Here is a 10,655-nt window from a genome sequence, read left to right as displayed (position 1 = left end):
CAGCTGGATGCTGGATGCGTCTCACCCTGGGCTCAGGGACCTTTGAGATCCGGCGCGGCTGCTGTCCTGTGGTGACTAATGACCGCTCACCACGCGCCAGACGCTGTGCTGTGCTGGGGCTTTAGACAAATTATCCCAGTGCGTTCCCACGCCACCTCACGAGGGAGACACAGTTTTCACCTTCACTGTGCAGAGCAGGAAACTGATGTCCAGAGAGGTCAAGCCACTGGCTGGAGGTCACACAGCCGGCAGGGGTGGAGCTGGCATTGGCACTCTGTCTCCCTGGGCCCCAGGCTCGGAAGCATTGCATCATCCCGCCTCTCCCAGCGGAAGTGTCCAGAGTTCGGGCTGCAGTCAGGCCCACTTGTCTTTGATCTGTGACCTCCTGACCATGGCGTGGTCCCCCCTGCCCCCAACCCCTGACTCCCCGTTCCCTCCTTCCCGGCCCTCTCCTTCAGAGCATCTTGGCCCCCCATTACTCAGAGCTGCGGGAGGCCTGCCAGGGAAGAAATTAGAGCTCGCATCCGTTATTCTATATTTACCACCTGACGACCGAGGAGGATCTATCTTCTGCACAATTAAATGAAAAGAGTTTTAATATCGGCAGGCAAAGGACTGGAGCATCAATGGAGAATCAGGTTAGAGCCAGCAATTGGATTAGCACCGAGCTGCAAGTCAAATGAGGTCTCGGACACGGGAGGGTCATCCTTCTCTGGGTGACAGGCCCTGGGTGGGTGGGGGGCCGGGGACTGGGCTCCTGAGACTGGCCTGACCTCCATCCCTCAGGACCACAGGCTGGGAGGGGCCACCTTTCCCAGAATCCTCTGCGAAGAGCAATGAGGGTCAGGTGTGGTAGGAGAGCTGAAACAGCGGTCCTCCCAGTCAGCCAGCACCCCCGCCCCTGAGGATGGGGCCTCATCTGTGTGTCCTCCTCGCTCATTTCCTCTCCTTCCCCTGGAGCTGTTGAAGCCACCCCCGCCTCTTCTGCCCCCTCCACGTAACCTGTAAACGTGCACACACCAGCCCTCCCTAAGCTGCCTCCTGCCCGCAAGTGCAGCAGGGGCTGCAGGGCCAAGTGTGGCCCCAAGTGAGGGAACCGCGAAAACGCCCGTCAAATAACCGTCCCTTCCTTGTTCCCTCCCCCACCCCCCGAGTTTCTTTCTTTAAGTGTATTTGTGTGGATTGCATGAATGCACTCCAGCTTTGCTAGGGGACAATTTGGGGGCCAGTTCCTGCGTGGCTGAGGGAGATTCTGACACTCTTTGCCTTTGCCAGGCACTGTGGCTGCCCGGATGCATGGCTGGAAAGGCAGGCAAGCCCTTCTGGTCAGCTCCCTGGAGGGGGGCACCCTGCCTCCCACCCCAACCAGAGCCCGGGCGTCAGGCAGTCCAGCCCCGCCTCGTGAAACGCGACAGCCGGTCCGCATGTGCAGACCCCGCAACCAAAGACACAGCCGCCATCTGGGGCTCTTCTGGTTGCCGTCCTCCCCTCTCCCTGACAGCAAGAGCTTCCTGCCCGCCTCCTGTCGGTGTGAGGAGTCCGGGCCTGCTGGCACTGACTCAGGAGAAGACAGGAATCAGCTGGTGATTCCGCAGAGAACACCAGCCGTCTTCCCCCAAACTCGCAAATATAAACTATGGGTTCCCGGTCCGTGTCCCCATCACAGAGGGTAAAACTGAGGCCCCAGGAAGTAAAATGACAATCAGAGAACGAGATATAGGACAAGACTGTCCTGGGACTCCCTAATATTGAGACCAGCAAGTGGAAAGTGTACCGCTATTGCCTGTCGGCCCTCCCTATGCCCTGTTTTGGGCCGAGTTGTGGTCAGCAGTGACAAGAACAGTGCAGGGTCTGAGACTTTACCCTGTTTATGAGTTCACAAGTTTGCCTGCTAATGACGACACAGGGCTCCTGCCTGGGTCAGAGGAAAAGGACTATGAGACTCAGGGCAAAAGCAGTAACCAAAGCCACATGTTGATTAACTCTGGTTCTCCCGTGCCACCCAAGTCCCATGAAGGCAGTGCGAGGGGCCCATAGTGGGTGGGCCGCTCAGTGGTTATGTTATAGGAGAGGAATGCTGAGCTTGGGAGGGTCCCCACTTTTATGTTATGTGGAGGAAGTCTGCTCTCTGCTACCTCATCTCTCATGGTTGCTTGTGGCAAACATGACCTTGAGGACTGGCCCAGGTGGAAAGTGACCAGGGCCTTGCATTCTTGGCATACCCAAAAGGAAAGTTCAGGAATGCCCACGGCCCATGGCAAATTGTCTCTCTCAACAGGGGAAAGGTACAGGAGGAGGAACTGGCATTGTCCCCCATTGCACTCCAGATGGCCATACTCATGGGCACTGCCTTATGAATGCACATGAACCTTGAGTCCTTGGAGTTCCCCCTTTTTACCATAGAAGCAACATCATGAATCGGGGCTGGGTTCCCTGGGTATCCCCCAGTAAAAGCAGATAGCCAAAAGGAATTGTCAAATGAGCCTGAGTAAGAGCATACAGAAATATTGGAGAAATAGATCTAAATTCACCAAAAAGCCCAGAGTAAAACTAGACTCATGTTACTTCATGAGTGTATCAGTTAGGATGAGATAAACTGGGCTGCAGTAACAAATACCCCCACCCCCACCCTGCAAATCTCAGAGGTGTAAAACCACGCAGGAATTTTTCTTATTCATGCTACATGGCCATCATGGTTAGTGGGGGCTCTGCTTCAGACCCCAGACTGATCAGACTAATGATCAGCTGATGTCTGGGCCGTTATGCTACATGGCCATCATGGTTAGTGGGGGCTCTGCTTCAGACCCCAGACTGATCAGACTAATGATCAGCTGATGTCTGGGCCGTTGTCTGCCAGGAACCGAGGCTGAATGAAATGAACAGATGGGCAAGCTTGTGCTGGCTCTTAAAGCTTCTGTCAGACGTGACCCCCATCTCGTCTACTTACGCCCATCACCCAGTGTGAGTCCTATGGCATTACCTCACTTCAGGTGGCTGTGGAGAAAGAGCCAGAGAACACACACCGGTGCTCTCACTGCTCCATCAAGGAACCAGAGCAGGAGGTCAAGCATAGACATCCTGGGTGCGGCCTATGAAAAACTGAACAGAACAGAGTTCCCGTCGGCATGCTCCTGCTCTGGCTCTGCATCAAGAGTGGGTGATGGACACACACATTCTCTACGTTCTCCCAAAATATTTAAGATATTCATGTACCCAAGTTTCTGATTCTCTACTTCAGCTGACCATTTCAGTTCTCTCAATAATAGTCTTGAGAGGCTTATCCTAGATTCCCAGGACCCCAGGGGACAGTTAAGTAGCTCTTTACTGAAGGATTCAGATAAATAAATAAAGTTGCTCCAAACAGAGGGCGGGGGCAGATTTTGGAGGGAAGCCCAGGAGGCCTCTCTCTCGCGCCCCAATCTTTCCTTTCTCTTCAACTCTCTTCTCCATCGGACATCACTACTCTTCCCCTTTGCCATGTCAGCTCTTTGTGCCCCAGTTTTCTCATGCATGAAATGGGGGTGCCAGGGGTGCCTACCCCAAAGGTTTTTATGAGGTTTAATTAAGATGACACGTGTAATATGCTTAAAACATACAGCCTAATGTCTAGAGACGGCCTAATGTTTAATGACGGCCTAATGTCTGAGCTAGAAAAGCATCAGCTATTTTTATCATTATTCCTTGGACACACACCGTCCTCCCGAGATTAGGGAGTTTCTTGACGTTATATAAGCCATGCTGCCTCAGCCATTTGCTGGATTTTTGCGATGTCCTCTTTCTGTAGGTTTTCTGCCGACCAGAAGCGGGGAGAAGGCACCTCTGTCCCTTCAACGTCCCTGAGGAAGTCAGGGAGGGCTCTTTTAGTCGGTCTTTCTGTCCAGACAGAGTTGTGTCTGCTTTCCTTCTGCACCCCTGACAGCAGTACAATTCCCCACTGAGGCCCGAGTTCCTGTGTCGTCTCTGTGAAGAATATCAGCTTCTCCAGCTGCCCCCGTTTTGACCTAATCCATGGGAACTAACAAGCCAGGTGTGTGACCCCGAGGGTGTGTTTGTCTCTTTCCTGGGGGAGCACCTGGACACCTGGACACCTGTGGGAACCGATGTCTGTGCTCTAGGAGGCTTCCGGCCTGTCCTTGCTGCTCAGACTGCTGGCACAGGCCAGGCGGCTTACGGACAGCATTTACTTCCTCACGGTTCTGGGGGCTGGAAGTCCCAGGTCCAGGTGTCTGCAGGGCTGGTTGCTTCTGAGGTCTCTGTCCTTGGCTTCTAGATGGCAGTCACCACTCTATGTCTTCAGGCGTCTTCCCCCCATCCCTGTCTGTGTCCAAACTGTCCTTCTTATAAGGACACTGTCAGATTGGATTAGGGCCTCGCCCCAATGGCCTTTTTCAACTTGAGTCGCCTCTTGAAAGGCCTCATCTCCAAATACAGGTGCTGGCGGTTAGGACTTCGCCACATGCATTTGGAGGGCCAATTAGGTCCAATTACATCCATGCTCAAGGATCAACCCCAACAGCAGGGTGGGGGCAAGCTCTGGTCCATCTCAGTCTGCCTGCACTGGTCTGTGCTGTGAGTTGCCCACTCTGTGATCAGCACCTCATTATCTCCTCCATTACCCCAACTATTTCACTCTGCCCAGCCCGGACCTCCTGCAGGAGGCCTCCCCTGCTCCAGCCCACACTTACCTCCCACCTCCAATCTCCACAGCTGGCTCCCCGACTATCCCCAGAGAATGAATTTCCTGGGTCTCAGCCAACATCCCCACCTCCCCACAGAGAGTAACCCACAGAGGGTGTGCAGAGGGTGGGCATGGGCCCCTGGGGGAGGCCAGAGGTTGCAGACAGGAAGAGAAGGGTCTAACGGGGATGCTGTGTGTGTTGGGGGGAGTGGGGAGGGGTGCCAGGCCGCCCTGGCACTAGAAGTGACATGGGATTTGGGAGCAGGAAGAGGCCTATTGGATCTACTTGTCCTCCCGGCCCCACCCCTGGCCCCAGCGAGTCCTGGCCCAGGCTTCCTCAGTGGGAGATGACGGCTCACAGATGTTCCAGAAGCTCCCAAGGGCTCCTCAGCCTCCAAGTGCAGCAGAGGGTCAAAAAGCAGCCTCATCATTTCCTGCAGAGGAACCGTGGCTAACCACGGAGCGTTGTTTGCAAAGTTTCCGTATGCTTCGTCGCACTTCTGTTTTGAATACTTTTCTGGGTGTCTGTCTCCTTATTGCCCTGATCGTCTGCTTTCTGCATGAGGCTCTATAATGCGGAGGGAGGGGCTAAGTCGGAGACACTCAAGTCTTTGTTCTGCTCTGATATTCGTGTGTCTGTACCCCGTGCCTGGAGCAAGTACCCGGTACCTCGGAGAACATGTGTTCAATAAAAAAATGTGGGAAGAAATGTTTGAATGACCAGGCCAAGCACACCTGGTCCCAGGCCCCTGGGTGCTCTTGAGATTAGAGGGGAAATATCCTGTCAACATGGAAAGACAAGGCCCTTCAGAGCACTGGCTGGGAGGACAGGGAACTTGACCTCTAAGGCCTGGGTTCAAAGGTCAGGAGAACAGAAATAGAGAGAGACCAAGAGAAAGAACAGCCTGGTAGTGAGTCCCCTGTCACTGGAGGCATGCAAGGCTAGTGAGCGAGCAGGATGCTACCCAGAGAGAGCAGAGCAGAGGCCCTGAAGGAGCAGATATTCTCAGACTCCAGGCCTGGCCCTGCCTCTGGCCACCGGGGACCAGGCCAGGCCTCTGGCCTCTCTGGATCTTAGCTTCCTGCTCAATAGTATGTATGACCTTGGCAGCCCCTCCGGCCCTGAAGGTCAGTATTATTGAGCCTTGGGAGAGTCAGCCCCGGAAGGGTGGGCTGCGGTCTCCCGAGGAGGGAGCAGGGAGGGAGTAAGGCAGGCGGAAGCCTGGCGGAGGTACACAGGGCCTCGGTGAGAACCGGCTTTGCCCTGACTCCCACGCCTTCGGCCAACCCCAAAGGCCCCCAGCCCTGAATCGGTGGCCCCAATGGTGCTGGAGGACTGGAGGCAGGCTTAGCAGGGTCAGGGGCCACGCATCCTTTGGGGCAGCCTGGGCTGGAGGCAGGGCCTCCAAATAACAGCCATTGGCAGTGGAAGGGCCTGGGGCTAGGAGACAGGAGGCCTGGGCCCAGCCCAGCCCGCACTCAGATGCTCAGTGTGACCGGGTTGCTGTCCTTCTCCGAGTCCCCGTGTCGGAACTGACCAAGGCCAGGTCCGGGCTGTGCCGAGGAAGGTGGGATGGAGGCGAGGGGGACCAGACCAGTCCCAGCCTTCAGGAGCTCTGCATGTGACTAACCTCTGGGAACAGAGCAGGAAGTGACACATGAAAAGGGTAAACTCTGTAAACTGGGTTTGCCGTCTCTGCCCTGCCTTCCTGCCTATTTGTGAGAGCAAACACCTAACAGCCCCCCCCCCCCCCCTGCATGTCACTGCTGATCTGTCATCTCAGTTGATGATGGAGGTGGCTAGAAGCCCCATGTCACCAGGAGGAAGCAGGCTCTAGGAGTTAAGTGGCTCATGCAAGCTACCCCCTCTGTCTGGGGCCCTCTCCCCTCCATGGAGGTCCCATGGTCCCCACTGCTTCCCTGTCAGGCTCATGTCCTTGCTTCCTGCCCCCTCCACAGCCTCCCTGGCAGGCCGTGAGCTCCAGGAGGGCGGGGTGTGTCCGGCTGGTTCGCCTCTGTATTTACAGAGCCTGGCACCCAGCAGGGTGAAGCGGGGGAGAGGGGGGAAGGAGGGAAAGTCCTGAATCTGTGCTGGATCCCACCCCAAGAAAGGCCGAGAGCCGAGCACAAAGGTCAAGGGGAGGTCTCTTTGGATGACTTTGGTCTCCAAGGATTTGGTGCAGAAGCTTCAGGGAAGGCGTGGGGGAAGTCGGCATTCTGGACCTCTTTCCACAGGTTTCAATTCTATTTCAGCTCACGTCCACACACATTTATTTCTTAAAGCCTGGGCTGTGGTGGGCATAGTCAAACAGGCTGAACACAAACCTTACCCTCAGGGAGCTTACATTCCAATGGAGAGAGGAGGTGGCAAACAAGACCGATGCATGTGTCACGCCGTGTTTTAGTAGCCGGTACCATGAGCAAAGACATAAAGCGAGAAAGTGGCGTAGGACACCTGGTGTGGCAGGGCCCCTGTGGGGTCGGAAGGAAGATGCTCCAGGCAGAGAGCACAAGTGCAAAGGCCCTGGGGCAGGGACAGCAAGGAGACAGGCAGCGAGGCCGGGGCCCAGCCAGTGGAGGAACAGGAAAGATGAGTCCAGAGGGGCAGCCCTGCTGGCCTGGGCAGCCCTCAGGGGGCCATGTGAGGCCCTGGTGCTTACTGTGAGGAAATGGGGAGCTCCTGGAGAGGTTGGCAAATAATAGGGTTTCTTTTGAATTACTTTGTTTTGAGGGCTAGGCAGGGACAACCCCCATATTCTTTTCTGAATCCAGCCTCGGCGTGAACCCAGGTCCAGCTAACTCCAAACTCAGCGCTCACTCTGGTCCCCATGCCTCTGAGAAGGGAGCTGTTAGCTTTGGGGGCCAGAGGCCCGGGCAGGCTCTCCTTTATCTGGTCCTCCCTTCCCCTCCTGCGCCCCAGCCAGCCTCCTCAACCACACTGCCTCGGGGAGAGGCCTCAGAGGAACTTGGTGGGAGCCCCACTTGGGGTACAGAAGGGGGAGGGGTGACCATAGAGGTGAGGTGGGGGCATCCGTCTATGATCACCATCCACCCGTGATCAGAACCTTCCTGCCAGCCCTCTCTAGACCCAGATTCGAACGCAGCTCCGATGTGTGTGAGATACTGACTTTGAGCAAGAAGATGAAGCTCCTGAGCCTCAGCTTCCCCATCCGTGGAATAGGGAGAACACGCGACTTAACAGATGGTGCACTCGAAGTGCTTGGCACAGGGCCCAGTGCACGGTGAGCATCCATTCACAGCCGTCCCTTCTGTCATGGCTCAAGGGCACTGCTCTCTCTGCATGACCCCCAGACTGGGCTTGGCTCAGCGGAGGGGGCACAGGGGACTTCTGGGCGCGGCCTGGTGGGAGGTCCTGGGCTGGCGGGGCTGATGCAAGAACCTAAGTAGCACACTGGAAGCGAGACAGCGCCCCGCAGGCCTGTTCTGCAGGCGCGTGGTTTTGCTTCACCCACAGCGAGAAGCGCATTCTTCATTGAGATGCAGCATAAACAAGCGTCGATATGCAAAGTGGAAATTAAAGCTTCATGAGGCAGCACTTGCCCTCACCAGCTCAGATGCACTCTCTTCTCCGTTCTCTCCCATTTCATTAGAATTATTAAATGCTGGTCACAACCCACACAGAGAGAAGATTAACGAGCTAATGGGAAGCACGGGCCCCGGCTCTGGGACTTGGTGGGCCTGCATTCGGCCGGGTTCAGGGCTGCGTGGGCTGGCAGAGCGCGCGTCCACAGCCATGGGACTGTCCTCAGCAGGGCCCCGCATGGCCACCGGAGAGCTGGAGAGAAGAGCTAGGGGCAGGCCCTCTGGAGAGGTGCCCTCGGGGGAGCAGGGGACTGTGTCTAGGCAGCAGAGACCAGATGGCCACCCGCCAGATGGCCTGCACAGTGTGCATCTGGACTGGGAAGGACCGAGGGACTCAAGGGCCAGAGAGAGGCCATGTAGCATGGTGGTTAGCACAGAGCCTTTGCTGCCAGACTGCCTGGGTCCAGGTCCTGCCTCCATGGCCTCCCAGCTCTTCAGCCACTGACAAAGCGCATACCCTCTCTGTGTCTGAGTTTTCTCCGCTGTAAAGTGGGATGATGGTAGCCCCTCAAAGGGTTTTCTGTGTGTCTGTGTGGGGAGACCTGGAACAGCCCCTGGCACTGTGGACATGCTTATTGTTCAGTCAGATGCAGGTGCTTGCTGGGTGTGTGCCGGCATATGCCATAGGAGACCTCTGGGTTGTCTCCCTCCGACGCCCCCACACCAGTAAGCCAGGTGCTCCTTGAACTGGGAGGTTTGAACCCAGAGAGTCCAGCTCAGGCAGCATGGACAAGGGTCCCCCATTACCGCCCTCTGCAGAGGGAGCTCCCTGCACCCCAGTCTTGGCCCTGGAGTCAAACAGCCCTGCATTTAAAGCCCAGCTCTGCTGGCTACAAGCTTTGTGACCTAAAGCTTGTTACCCGACTTCTGGGAGGCCAGGCCTGGCATAGGTGCCCCTGGCACCGGTGCCGCTGGCACGGTCCTGACCTTGCAAGGCTGCTATGAGAGCTGAATATAGTGAACCTGGAATAAACCAGCCACGGGCCTGACACTTCACTGGCTCACCACACACACAGAAGCTGCCCTCCTCCCCGTGGCTTCTCCACCCAGCCCCCACCCCAGGCCGCCCCAGGAGCCCCAGCTCCCAGCACAGCCTCCTCCCGGGCTCTTCTGGGCACAGTTTTGTGAACCAGGCTGTGGCAGCAGCAGCCTTAATTCCAGTTCTGTGCTGGGTAATTTCCCGTGATTACAGGCCTGTCGATGAGCAAGCACTGCAGCTGCTAGGAAGCCAGCGGGCCTTGGCAGGGCAGGGCTGGAGCTGTACACACACACACACACACCACCCCCACCCCACCACACACCACCCACCCACCCACACACACACACACACACACACACGCACATACACCACCACACCCCCACCACACACACACACACACACCACCCCCACCCCCACCACACACACACACACACACACACACCACCCCCACCACACACACACACCACCCCCACCACCCCCACTACACACACACACACACACACACACGCACATACACCACCCCCACCCCCACCACACACACACACACACACACACACCACCCCCACCACACACACACACACATACCACCACCCCCACTACACACACACACACATACACACACACACACACACACACACACACACACGTACCATCTTCCCAGGGGACCTCAGCCACACACTGATTCCTGCGAGAAGGAATTGAAACAGCACGCAGGCTCCTGCGGCCCTCCCTGGGATGGAGGATGGGTCTGGCATAAAGAGACAGGGACAGGGGAGGCCTTAGGACCAGGACTCCCCCCTACACTCTCCCTGCAGAATCTTCCTGCTCCCCCCAGTGAGGAGCGCTGGGAAAAGTGATGGCCCGCCCTCCTGGTTTGGCTCAGTGGACAGAGCGTCAGCCTGCAGACCAAAGGGTCCCAGGTTCAACTCTGGTCAAGGACACATATCCTGGTTGCAGGCTCCTCCCGGTCAGAACTCGTGTAGGAGGCAACCAATCAATGTGTTTCTCTCACATCGCTGTTTCTGTCTTTCCCTATCTCCTCCATTCTCTCTAAAAATCAATGGAAAAATATCCTGGAGTGAGGACTAACAAAAGAAAAAAAAAAAAAAGGAGGGATGGCCCATCTTTTCTGCTTTGAGACCTCTGAGGGCTCCATGTGTGTGTGGGTATGTAAATGTGAGTGTGTGTCTGGGTGGGGGAGGGGGTATGAGTGTGTGTGGATGTGAGGCAGGTCAGCAACTGACAAGTATTTATGAGACCTCTGCGAGTCTTGCCCTTGACCCTGGGGTCAGCAGTGGACAAGAATAAGAGAGGCCTGATCCTACACGTGAACACCTGTAAGGCACAGCTGGTCTTCATTATTTGCAGCTTTCACGCGTGTGAATTTGCCTCCTA

This window comes from Pipistrellus kuhlii, unplaced genomic scaffold (genome assembly GCF_014108245.1).
Source record: "Pipistrellus kuhlii isolate mPipKuh1 unplaced genomic scaffold, mPipKuh1.p scaffold_m20_p_26, whole genome shotgun sequence".
Taxonomy (NCBI): Eukaryota; Metazoa; Chordata; class Mammalia; order Chiroptera; family Vespertilionidae; genus Pipistrellus; species Pipistrellus kuhlii.
Note: the sequence above shows the minus strand (reverse complement) of the source record.